The sequence below is a fragment of the Salmo trutta genome, chromosome 8, assembly GCF_901001165.1.
Source record: "Salmo trutta chromosome 8, fSalTru1.1, whole genome shotgun sequence".
NCBI lineage: Eukaryota > Metazoa > Chordata > Actinopteri > Salmoniformes > Salmonidae > Salmo > Salmo trutta.
This window is the reverse complement of record NC_042964.1, coordinates 42,732,410-42,745,631: the sequence shown is the minus strand read 5'-3', so window position 1 is coordinate 42,745,631 and position 13,222 is coordinate 42,732,410.

The following is a 13,222-nucleotide window of genomic DNA, read 5'->3' as shown; positions in this document are numbered from 1 at the left end:
TGGTCATAGATGTTATCCCAGAAACACTGTTTGCAATGTAAATGAGTTCGCACTTTACGTAGGCAGAGACCACTACTGTCCACTTCTGTGACATGCTCTTGTGCGTTCCCATATCCCAAGTCAGATCTGGGCCACCTCAGGGGATCCCGAGGAGGCATTGGCCTTCAACGCTGTGGAGCGTTCACTACTTCCTCCGTACATCCCTGGACAGATTGTCTTCCTCCCGGGGATCTCCGTTCTCGGAGGACTTTCTAAGGACTGGGTCGGGCACCATAGTTTGCATAATGTGTGCACATGATAGACACGCTGATTTGCATCTATAGATGTGTGCACATCCCTGTGGCAGCGTGTCTGTGAAGGAATGCTATATTTGCATAGTTTAGCTGTCATTACAATATGACAGAGAGGGAGGGAGAGACCGATGTGTGACGGACAGAGGGAGGAAAATGTATTTATGTGAAGCGGGGCTCAGGGATTTGGCTCCCATGGGCACCATGTTTGGCGGGAGATATTTTTAGCACCCCATGCAGCAGCTTCGGTGTGAAACACTGTAAAACAATAGTGACACTGTTAATGAATGGGTAACGCTGAAGAGCAGAGGGAGGTTGTTGTGTGTGTGACAGAACAATGGACACATTATTCCTGTGCTGCCTGGAACTGTACAGCGTTTACTCTTTGTTTACTGTGTCTGGTATCTCTGTATGAAGCAGCTGGCCGCAGGAGGGAGAAGACAGGCTTATCTGTGTGATCTGGTCCCGGTGGTGGCTGTGTTGGACCGGCCACGTGGTTAAACTAGCCACACTTTGTCTGTCTGGCTACCACCAAGTCACTACGGAGTGCTGTATGCACACACACACACACACACTGCGATGTTTTACTTTCAGCCTACCGGTATAGACACATTCCCCAGGACACACACACACATTGTTTGTATTACAACCCTGGGGAGCACCAACACAGACTTCTGCATGTCCATATAGAGAACAGCGGATTGGAGACTATAGTCAGTGCACAGCATCAGTGTGGCTATTAGCAATTCAAAACCAGTTAAGATACTATATGATACACCACTGAAGCTGTGACATCAGAAGGATAAATTGATCAATGTCACTTTCCAAAGCCTGGAAACTGTCCACAGCTGACCAACCCTGGTCTTATCAGTTCTCCTGTTATTACCAGTCAGAGGACCTGTTGATATTGTGTATGGATGTTCTCTCTGTAACGTTGTGTTGTGTTGTGTGAGACAGTGTTTCCCTGAAGGATTTTAGTTTTCACAGATGTGGTGTAGTTAGCGTGGCAGTCAATCAATTAGCCATGTCGGCAAAATAAATGTTGATTGGGAAGTTAGTCTAGCCAGCTGTCTATTTTTGCAGTAATCATGGCCGAATACTGACCAGGCACGCAGGGCACGTGCCCAGGGCCCTGACCTCCAGGGGGCCCCCCATTTTTGATATTGTTAGTCACTCTCACTCAGATATCATTAACATGGCATTAGTCATGGCGTAATGTGTAGAATTGCAGGGAATTAGCTTTAAAACTGGAAGCATTTCTCCACCCCACTAAAATTATTTTTAATGGGAATCAATTGTTTGGTCCCCACAAGGATAGTTAAACGTGTGTGTGTGTGTGTGTGTGATATCAATCTACTCTTTTATCTATGTGTTACTATACAGCCTTTGGTTACGCTCCTTGCTTATCTTTTTCTCCCCAGCCCCCCACAACGTCACCTGATCTTTGTTGCTCTTGTTCAGTCCCCACGACTCGCTTTCATCTTCGTCCTCTCCCCGTGATGTCATCGACGCTGGGCTCCATGGCAACAGGCAGAGATATTTCTTTAGACAGGCATTACCTTCAGCTCAGTGGAGAAGAGACGTGTTATAAATAGCTCCTGATGTTTCTATGTGTTGGAAAATGATGGGACGTAAGACGCCGTCGTTCGTCACCGAGCTATTTTCTGCATATTGAACATTGGGCCTTTGACCGAGCGGTCATGTGATTCTACGGGGCCAATTGAAGAATGACGCTCACCCAAGATTTAGTAAAAAAAAAAGCTGTATTTTTATTATCAATGACAGCACGTCTCCTTAAGTAGAGTGCACGCGTTGAGCCAAGAGAAGCGTTTCACCTAATCGTCACAACAGCATTGAGCAATGTTGTCATTTCCAACTTTTTTATTCCGCTTTTTTCCAGTTCTTTTTCCAGTTCTCATTCATTCTCTCCTGTCCTTGACTGCTGTGTGATAATGCTTCATTTAGTTTGATGCAGAAACACCAACAGATTCACTGATCACTTCTCCACTGCAGTGTGCCTAAATCTAGTAACGTGTGTGTACAACACTATGCCACCACCACCCACATCAAATCCATAACACAGCGTGTGTGTGTGTGTGTGTGTGTGTGAGAGAGATAAAGAACCCTTCTTTTCCGCAGGCCTCGGTGCAGAGAGCCCAGGGACCCAGATGTGTTTGGAACAGTTCCAGCTCTCACACCTCATCCACTCCTTGCTGCAGCCTGAACAATAGTCCAGGGAGAGTTAGCTCTCTCTGTGCTTTGATGTAAAATGCCTGGGATTAAACAGCCTTTGCAGACTTAACATTCCTGTGTGCCCACTGCCTGGGCTGACCAACAACCCATACCATACTTCGCTACTATGGCCTATTTATTGCCTTACCTCCTCACGCCATTTGCTCACACTGTATATAGACTTAATTTTTTTCTATTGTGTTATTGACTACACTTGTTTATTCCATGTGTAACTCTGTTGTTTGTGTTGCACTGCTTTGCTTTATCTTGGCCAGGTCGCAGTTGTAAATGAGAACTTGTTCTCAACTCGCCTGCCTGGTTAAATAACGGTGGGAGAAAAGAATGACCCAGTCACATGAGCTGCATGGCTGGCTGGGGTAGGGTGGTGGTCATGGAGGGTCAAGGGTTACCTACCTCCAGACAGGAGTTTGTGCCCATCAGGCTGCCACAAAGGCTTATGGAAGATGAAGTCCGGAGCCAGGCGGTGTAGTTTGGCCTACCACTATGGCTGCTCACTGGGCCACCGCTGAGGAACTCTCAAGCTCCCGCTCTCTGTCTGTCCGTGGGCGGGCCTCTGCTGATTTCCTGTGAATGAATCATTCATTATGCAAAAGACTATGGCTCATGTACTTGTTTTGTCCTACTTTGGGAAAATGGGGCAATGGTGATGTCATGTATTTGTTTGTGTACTATGCTCATAGAAACCAAACTGTCCACTTTGTAAGGATGCTTGCGACCTGGCTGGTGTAACTATACCTCTCAGGCTGATTGCTACTGGAAGGCTTTTGGAGTTGGACTCAGGTTTCTCCTTCCAGACAGTGATGGGTGGTACTCAGACCAGAGCATCTACTTCAGCCAAGCTAAGTAGCCTAATAGCCCACTGTACATATGATATGGAATGCCTTCTCTGACCATTGCTTCTTAAATTGCTTCTTCCGGTTATTGATAGTCGTGCTCCCATCAACAAACGGATTGTTAGAACTGCCAAATCCCAATGAATAGATGATGAATTGAAAAACTCCAGGGCTGAGAAGGATGAAGCAAAGGGAATAGCAAATAAATCTGGCAACACAGCAGATTGGCAAACATAAATTTAGAAATCCCATAACTGACAAAAACAAGAAGAATCTATACTATGGAACAAAGATGAATGATGGTGAAAAAGCTCGAGTGCCTTAAATATAATTCTAGGCAAGAAAAACAAACTAAATCTAGCCCCATCCTTCATTGAGGCAGATGGTTTGTTCATAACAAAACCCTTTATTGCAACCACTTTTAATAACTTTTTTGTTAACAAGATTAGCAAATTGTGGGATTTACATGCAAACAAATGCTGAGCCTAAATATTCATGCATAACGGACCAAATAACAAAAGACAAGCACTGTAGTTTTAAATAACGCAAAGTTAGTGGGGAAGAGGTGATATCAATAATATTATCAATAAGGACAAACCACCTGGTGCTGACAACATGGATGGTAAATTACTGAGGTTGGTAGCGGAATACATTGACTCCTAAACTCAGCAAAAAAAGAAACGTCCTCTCACTGTCAACTGCGTTTTTATTTTCAGCAAACTTGACGTGTAAATATTTGTATGAACATAAGATTCAACAACTGAGACATAAACTGAACAAGTTCCAAAGACGTGACTAACAGAAATAGAATTATGTATCCCTGAACAAAGGGGGAGGGGTCAAAATCAAAAGTAACAGTCAGTATCTGGTGTGGCCACCAGCACTGCAGTACTTAATGCAGCATCTCCTCCTTATGTACTGCACCAGATTTGCCCGTTCTTGCTGTGAGATGTTACCACACTCTTCCACCAAGGCACCTGCAAGTTTCCGGACATTTCCGGGGGGAATGGCCCTAGCCCTCACCCTCCGATCCAACAGGTCCCAGACGTGCTAAATGAGATTGAGATCCAGGCTCTTTGCTGGCCATGGTAGAACACTGACATTCCAGTCTTGCAGGAAATCCCGCACAGAAGGAGCAGTATGGCTAGCGGCATTGTCATGCTGGAGGGTCATGTCAGGATGAGTCTGCAGGAAGGGTACCACATGAGGGAGGAGGATGTCTTCCCTCTAACGCACAGCGTTGAGCTTGCCTGCAATGACAACAAGCTCAGTCCGATGATTCTGTGACACACCGCCCCAGACCATGACGGACCCTCCACCTCCAAATCGATCCGGCTCCAGAGTACAGGCCTCGGTGTAATGCTCATTCCTTCGACGATAAACGCGAATCCGACCATCACCCCTGGTGAGACAAAACCGCGACTCGTCAGAGAAGAGCACTTTTGGACAGTCCTGTCTGTTCCAGCGACGGTGGGTTTGTGCCCATAGGCGACGCTGTTGCCGGTGATGTCTGGTGAGGACCTGCCATACAACAGGCCTACAAGCCCTCAGTCCAGCCTCTCTCAGCCTATTGCGAACAGTCTGAGCACTGATGGAAGGATTGTGCGTTCCTAGTGTAACTCGGGCAGTTGTTGTTGCCATCCTGTACCTGTCCCGCAGGTGTGATGTTCAGATGTACCGATCCTGTGCAGGTGTTGTTACACATGGTCTGCCACTGCGAGGACAATCAGCTGTCCGTCCTGTCTCTCTGTAGCGCAGTCTTAGGCGTCTCACAGTACGGACATAGCAATTTATTGCCCTGGCCACATCTGCAGTCCTCATGCATCCTTGCAGCATGCCTAAGGCACGTTCACGCAGATGAACAGGGATCCTGGGCATCTTTCTTTGTGTTTTTCAAAGTCAGTAGAAAGGCCTCTTTAGTGTCCTTAGTTTTCATAATTTTGACCTTAATTGCCTACCGTCTGTAAGTTGTTAGTGTCTTAACGACCGTTCCACAGGTGCATGTTAATTAATTGTTTATGGTTCATTGAACAAGCATGGGAACAGTGTTTAAACACTTTACAATGAAGATCTGTCAAGTTATTTGGATTTTTACAAATTGTCTTTGAAAGACAGGGTCCTGAAAAAGGGACGTTTCTTTCTTTGCTGAGTTTATTTGCCACATCTTCAATTTAAGCCTAGAAGACGGAGTGTGCACTCAGGGCACAGGTCATTCCGAAGGTCATTCCGCTGCCCAAGAATAGCAAAGCACCCTTTTTAATGGTTCAAACAGCTGACCAATCAGCCTGTTCCCGGGGTTTAGCAAACTTTTTTGAAAAAATTGTGTTTGACCAAATACTACAAGGCTATTTTACGTTTGAAAAAACTATCATTGATCATAACCTACTGCCGGAAAAACGTAGGCGTCATGGATTTCCATCCTGTCTTATCATGGATGGAGAGTTGCCTATCTAATAGAACAGTGTTTTTCTTTTATGGAAGCATCAAATTGTATTTGTCACATGCGCCGAATACAACAGGTGTACAGAAGCCCTTAACCAACAATGCAGTTCAAGAAATAGTTAATAAAATATTTACTAAATAAAGTAAAGAAATCAAATCAATCAATATTAACACAAGAAATGTACATAACAATGACGAGGCTATATACAGGGTAGTACCGAGTTAATGTGCGAGGCTACAGGTTAGTCAAGGTAATTTGTAAAGTGACTATGCATAGATAATAAACAGCGAATAGCAGCAGTGTAAAAACAAAGTGGTGGGGTGGGTGCATTATTGTTTTCTGTTTTTACTAATGACCTTCCACTGACCTTGAATACAGCCTGTGTGTCTATGTACGATGACGACTCAACAGTATACACGTCAGCTACAACAGTAAAATAAATAACTGACACCTTTTAACAGAGAGCTACAGTCAGTTTTAAAATGTCACTAGCAATAGTGTTGTGACTTTACGTTAATCTGATGACTAAATAACAATCAACTAACTATGTTTAATTGTTACCCAATTTTTAAATGAATCATGTAACGATTAACTCAATAGGATTTGGGGCACCACGAGAGCATTTTTTTTACGAGTTACCATCTCCCGAATTAAACTCTAAAGGTATTTTCCTATCACATCCATAAAACAATCATTACCTCTTATCAGTCTGAACAGTCGTAACCTCATGAATCTGCAAAAGCCCAGCCTTAATCATGATTTCAGTACTACACAAATTGGTTTATTTATTTATTAACTTAGGGACCTGTTTCTCATGTATTAACGGACCGACAACATATGATGGCTTGTTACACAGAGAATGAAGAGGAGAGAGAGAGAAAAGGGGACACTTATCGTTGATACATTTTTAGAACTATTCTCACAGTAATCATGTACTTTGCACATGAACCGCCGCCCATTTTGGAGTAAAAAATCATAAGTATTTACGTGTGAATGCCTTATCTCTGTCGGAACTAGCCCTCCTTAGGAAGGGGGATGGGTTGGCCTTTGGCACGCTTGTAATGCTCGGATTGTCCAAAAGGGTCCAGACCCGTCTCTTCTACTATTGTTCACTCTGGAAGATGCTCCTGGGAAGATGGCTAGCTAGCCGTGTCGATGGTTCCCTCAGGGTGATGAGAGTAGTGTACTAAGGTGATTTGAGAAGAGTAGTAAAGCAGAATGATTTGAAGAGTAGTAGGATGGTCCCACCTTAGATTCTCTTTTCTAGATATTCGACTCAAGTCAGCTAATCAGTCATACCAGTGATTGTCCGAGAGGGGAGATTTCTCCTCTCTCCACCTCGTGTTGATAGTCAGTTTGCACCCCTTTACACGTGCAGCTGCAGCCTGGCGATGTTCTGGTCTAGTCTGGGAGGTATGTTTTATTTCCTTCACCTCGTGTTGAGGTTCAAAGTTCCAATGTGTAGCTATGCTCCACGCTTTCTGGTCTAATGTTAATTTCTGTTACCAATCCTTTTTTTCACTCTGGCCGACGGGACAATTCCATCAGTCTGACCTCACTCGGGGCGTGGCTTCTTACTATGCTCAGTTTTTATAGGAGAGAGATTCTCTTATACCTCCTAAAATCACATTCCCATCTTAACAAATACGTTCATAATTTTTCATATTTCATAGACAACGTTAAGGATGGAAACTTGACAGATAAAGGGGATACACTTTCCAAGTTACAGTATTTCCTTTATAACCTTTTTAATGACATCACAAAATAAAAACCAATATGACAGTTTTCTATAGATCATTTCTGACCATTCCCTACATTCTTATGTTAGAAATAATGTTCCAGTATTCGCTTTAGAATGTGTTAGAGTTTCGGCGGGAAGACTCTGTTTAATAAAAACATTCCTTTGGTTAATACTGGTGGGGAAAACCCTAGATCCCCCTCTCCGTTAATTTACGACAGGGTGTGAGCTGTGGAACCGGCAGCAGTTCCCTCCTCCCCTCTTCTGTGGGTGAGAGAGGGTCTGCTTATTGTCATCCATTGCCGAGCTGATCTGACCCATTCAGATCCTCACAGGACAGTCATGACAATAGGCTGGTGCTAAATAGCTCAAACTAAAAACATCTTATTTCGGACAAATCAAATCTAAACCTCATCTACATCTATTATTGAATAATGTGGCTATTGAGCAAGTTGAGGAGACTAAACTGCTGGGTGTAACCCTAGATAGCAAGTTGTCATAGTCAAAACGTATGGACTCAATGGTTGCTAAAATAGGAAGAGGTCTGTTCATGATACGGCATTGCTCTGCTTTCTTGACATCTCAATCAACCAGACAGGTCCCACAGGGCCTAGTTTTGTCGCACCAAGACTACTGTCCAGATGTGTGGTCAGGTGTGGCAAAGGACATATGCGATTTGCAGTTGGTCCAGAACAGAGCAGCACGTATTGCACTTAGATGTACACGGAGGGCAAATGTCAACATGCATGTCAATCTCTCCTGGCTCAAAGTTAAGGAGACACTGACTGCATCACTATTGGCCTTTGCAAGTTGTTGAAGGTACCGAACTGTCTGTTCAAGCTGTTTGCACACCGTTCAGACACTCATCGATACCACACAAGACATGCAACCAGAGGTCTTTTTACAGTCCCCAGGTCAAGAACAGAGGCTGGGAAACGCACAGTATTAAATAGTGCCATGACTACATGGAACTCTCTGCCACCCCAGGTAACTCAAGCTTGCAATAAAACCAGATTCAAAAACATGACGGGCACTGTGTATGTTGTATTATGTAGTGATAATGCGATACGACTGTGATATGCTGTTGTCTCGCCTGGTTGTCTTAAGATGAATGCACAAGCTGTGGGTCGCTCTGGATGGGAGCATCTGCTAAATGGTCAATTGTAACATAAATGTAGTGCTATGTATTTTATTTCTTGTTTTGATTCCTGTTTGGACCCCAGGAAGAGTAGCCACTGCCTCGCCAGCTGCTAATTGGTGATCCTAATAAATACTACTGCCTGAAGGCTCCTTTAAAACGGGCCCAAAGACCTTTCTCTTTAGGACGGCCTTCTGTTGATAGCTGTGCTCCTTGGTGTCATTGTCCCGTGTAGCGTCAGCTGTTTTCTTTGTGTTTACCCTGTCTAGTTGTTTCCGTTTTGTTTCTGTTTCTTTTACATTTCATGCACTTTGCTCTATAATGAAAAGCACTTAACAAATGTAAATTATTCAAAACATCCAATACAGTAAAGGAGGATAATGGCATTGCTAATGCAGCCAGATATGTTCCAACACGTAGATCCTTAATTAATATTCATCCTCTATACATCATGAATAGATAGGACCTAATGGATGCATGGAGCCAGAGAGGAGCCCATCTATATTTCAGAAGATAATTGGCCATTTAGAGCCACTGGAACCTGATGCATAATAAAAAAAAAAAAAGGAAAAATCTTCCCAAGGCAAAGCAGAAATCAATAGGCTACCATTGCATAACACAGAGCCAGTAATTATCAACCCCTCTGTCTAGCTCCCACATCTATTTTAATGTCTGGAGCAATTTACTTTCATTATTCATGGCATTGCATGATTGTTTACGGGCCTCTTTGGTGGTTTTCCTGGAAGAGTTGTCTGTCAACCTGGTGTCAGAGCATTTCATATTATTCTGTACGTAAATCCGAGACACTGCTTTTAGTAAGATGTTTCGTATGGTATGTATTAATTTCTGGATATCCATCATCCATTTCGTATGATATGAATTACAATTCATATGATACCTTACGAAATTTGCAAAAGGTACAATATGTTACGAATTTGAAAATGTATGATATGTAAAAAATTGGTTGTGGATAACGTTAACTAGGTGGTTAACGTTAGCTAGTCTAGGGGTTAGGGTTAAGGATAGGAGTTAGGTTAAAGGGTTAGGGGAAGGGTTACCGAACATGATAAGTACCTAAAAAGTTGTACGTTGAAAAGTTGCTAATTAGCTAAAATACTGAAGTTGTCCGTGATGAGATTTGAACACACAACATTTGGTTTGCTTGACATTCACATTATGCGCCCGACCAACTTTTCCTTTTGTTTTTGCCTTTAAGATGTTGAGGGGGGGTGCTAAGCTGAAATATGGAATTGTTTTAAGATGGTCATACTATGGATAATTTAGCTAATTTAACTATTATTTGATAGTATTTATTTTGGCCTTTACTACTAAAGCCCATAGAAATGCATTGAATAACATTAATAAATTGCAAAAAGGAGAGTAAAAAAATCATAGGAAACAAGGTTAAGTGTCTGTCCCTAAATCTCAGGAAATATATTGTGTGTGTGTGTGTGTGTGTGTGTGTGTGTGTGTGTAATATATATACTTTTTTTTATCTTCACATATACACTACCGGTCAAAAGTTTTAGAACACCTACTCATTCAAGGGTTTTTCTTTACTTTGACTATTTTATACATTGTAGAATAATAATGAAGACATCAAAACTGTTAAATAACATATGGAGTCGTAGTAACCAAAAAAGTGTTAAACAAATCAAAATATATTTTAGTTCCTTCAAAGTAGCCACCCTTTGCCTTGATGACAGCTTCGCACACTCTTGGCATTCTCTCAACCAGCTTCATGAGGTAGTTACCTGGAATGCATTTCAATTAACAGGTGTGCCTTAAGTTCATTTGTGGAATTTCTTTCCTCCTTAATGCGTTGGAGCCAATCAGTTGTGTTGTGACAAGGGTAGGAGGGTTTACAGAAGATGGCCCTATTTGATAAAAGACCAAGTCCATATTATGGCAAGAACAACTCAAATAAGCAAAGAGAAATGACAGTCCATTACTTTAAGACATGGTCAGTCAATACGGAAAATGTTAAGAACTTTGAAAGTTTTATCAAGTGCAGTCGCAAAAACCATCAAGCGCTATGATGAAACTGGCTCTCATGAAGACCGCCACAGGAATGGAAGACCCAGAGTTACCTCTGCTGCAGAGGATAAGTTCATTAGAGTTACCAGCCTCAGAAATTACAGCCCAAATAAATGCTTCACAGAGTTCAAGTAACAGACACATCTCAACATCAACAGTTAAGAGGAGACTGTGTGGATCAGGCCTTCATGGTTGAATTGCTGTCAAGAAATCACTACTAAAGGACACCAATAAGAAGAGACTTGCTTGGGCCAAGAGACACAAGCAATGGACATTAGACCGGTGGAAGTCTGTCCTTTTGGCCTGGAGTCCAAATGTGAGATTTACTACCGTTCTAAAACTTTTGACCGGGATTTAACCCCTTTTTTTGGTTAGGCACAAAACTACCTTCATACTTACATGTATTTTTTTAAACCGGTACCGGTTACCTTCAGACGAGTCCTGTGACACTTGTGGAGGTCGTTGAGCACCTCACGAGAACCTCCATAGAGTGGTCATAATAGTTTGTAGGTCAAACCGTTTAGATGCTACAGACTTTTACTAAAGATGACTGACTGGTTGCATTACCGCCTGTTATGGCAACTGCTCGGCGTCTGACCGGAAGGCGCTACAGAGGGTAGTGCATACGGCCCAGTACATCACTGGGGCCAAGCTTCCTGGCATCCAGGACCTATATACTAGGCGGTGTCAGAGAAAGGCCCAACAAATTGTCAGACTCCAGTCATCCAAGTCATAGACTGTTCTCTCTGCTTCCGCACGGCAAGCAGTACCGGAGCGCCAACTCTAGGACCAAAAGGCTCCTTAACAGCTTCTACCCCCCAAGCCATAAGATTGCTGAACAACTAAACTAATCAAATGGCCACCCAGACTCCTATCACTTTACAAATGACCTCGATTAACCTGTACCCCCGCACATTTACTCCCTGTAGCTCAGTTGGTAGAGCATGGTGTTTGCAACGCCAGGGTTGTGGGTTTGATTCCCATGGGGGGCCAGCACAAAAAAAAAATGTATGAAATGTATGCATTCACTACTGTAAGTTGCTCTGGATAAGAGTGTCTGCTAAATGACTAAAATGTAAATGTAAAATGACTCGGTACCGGTACCCATTGTGTATAATGCCTCGTAATTGTTATGTAATCAATGTTGATTTTTACTTTAGTTTATTTAGTAAATATTTGTATTAACTCTTTCTTGAACTGCATTGTTGGTTAAGGGTGTGTAAGTAAGCATTTAACAGTAAGGTGTACACCTGTTGTATTTGGCGCATGTGACAAATAACATTTGATTTGAAGACCAATTTTCAGGATGTCTCATTGTCTGAAAAACACAGCTCTAGCTCTGCCACCTTTCACCGCAGATACAGAAGTGCGACACTGGAAGATGAGGTGGATTGAGACGCACGCAATGCAAAACAACTGATATCTCTAACTTCAACTGACTGATTTGATGGGGATTTTTTTTGTTAAGTAACTTAGATGGATGCAGCAGTGTGTTAGTTGACTCTAGGGGGTTGCAACCTTCTGTCTTACGTAACCATGCCAAATGTAACATATCTTACTCATTTGAGTGACCCGGATTTACATTTACTATGGTACGTCTAGGCTATGAGACCAGGCTGTGTCTGTAGAACTGAGCAGAGGTCTGAGGGAGTGAAAGAGAGAGAGGATTGGGGTGTTACTGTAAACCATTCACTGAGTGCTCAGGGCGTCTAGCACTTAGGCTGCTGCTAATGGTGGGTTTGGGTCCTTTCCAAGGTAAAACTAAAGTAATCATACTGTTCTGAGTCTGATAACGAGGTGCAATGATTGCTAAGTATTTAGCCTGAAATCAGGGTTTGAGATGGATTGGCACTTTCACACTTGTTGTTCTACAGTATAGTTTTACAGTTTTACAGTTTTAGACAGGCTTGAACAGTGGCTGTGGACTCGACAGCAGACCACCTGACTCATAGGCTGTAGCACCCTCTGCAGTCAGACTACTATAGCACCCCCTGGAGTCGATGTAACCTCTCACTGTATGTAATTAAAGGCACGGTTATGCTATCGTCATCAGCATGACAGCATTGATTTTTCTCAGGAAAGGATTGGCCAATAAATGCTGACGTAACCACAACAAAGCTGCATCATTATCACTGGAGCAGTCAACCAATCCCAAGAATGAAGTGCCAATAATTCAGTCATCCCCTTCAAAATATGCCTTTTCTACATTTTTTTTTTGTCAAGTTATTTTTATAGTGCATTTTTACAATCTATTCATTCAGTGGACAAGATGGATATTTCAAGAAAAACAGTATATTTAGTAAACAATGGGATCTCAGACCCAACTGGTCTGTGAAGTAGTGTTGAATGATTATTAATAGCTCGTGTGTCTTTTCAATAGTTCTGTAATGTGCTCTGACTAATGAGCGTGGTGATTTGAGACTGCACGCCCGTCTCCTCCAATCCCAACTCGCATCAGAACTGTAAACTCTTATTAAATCACTCTCACCC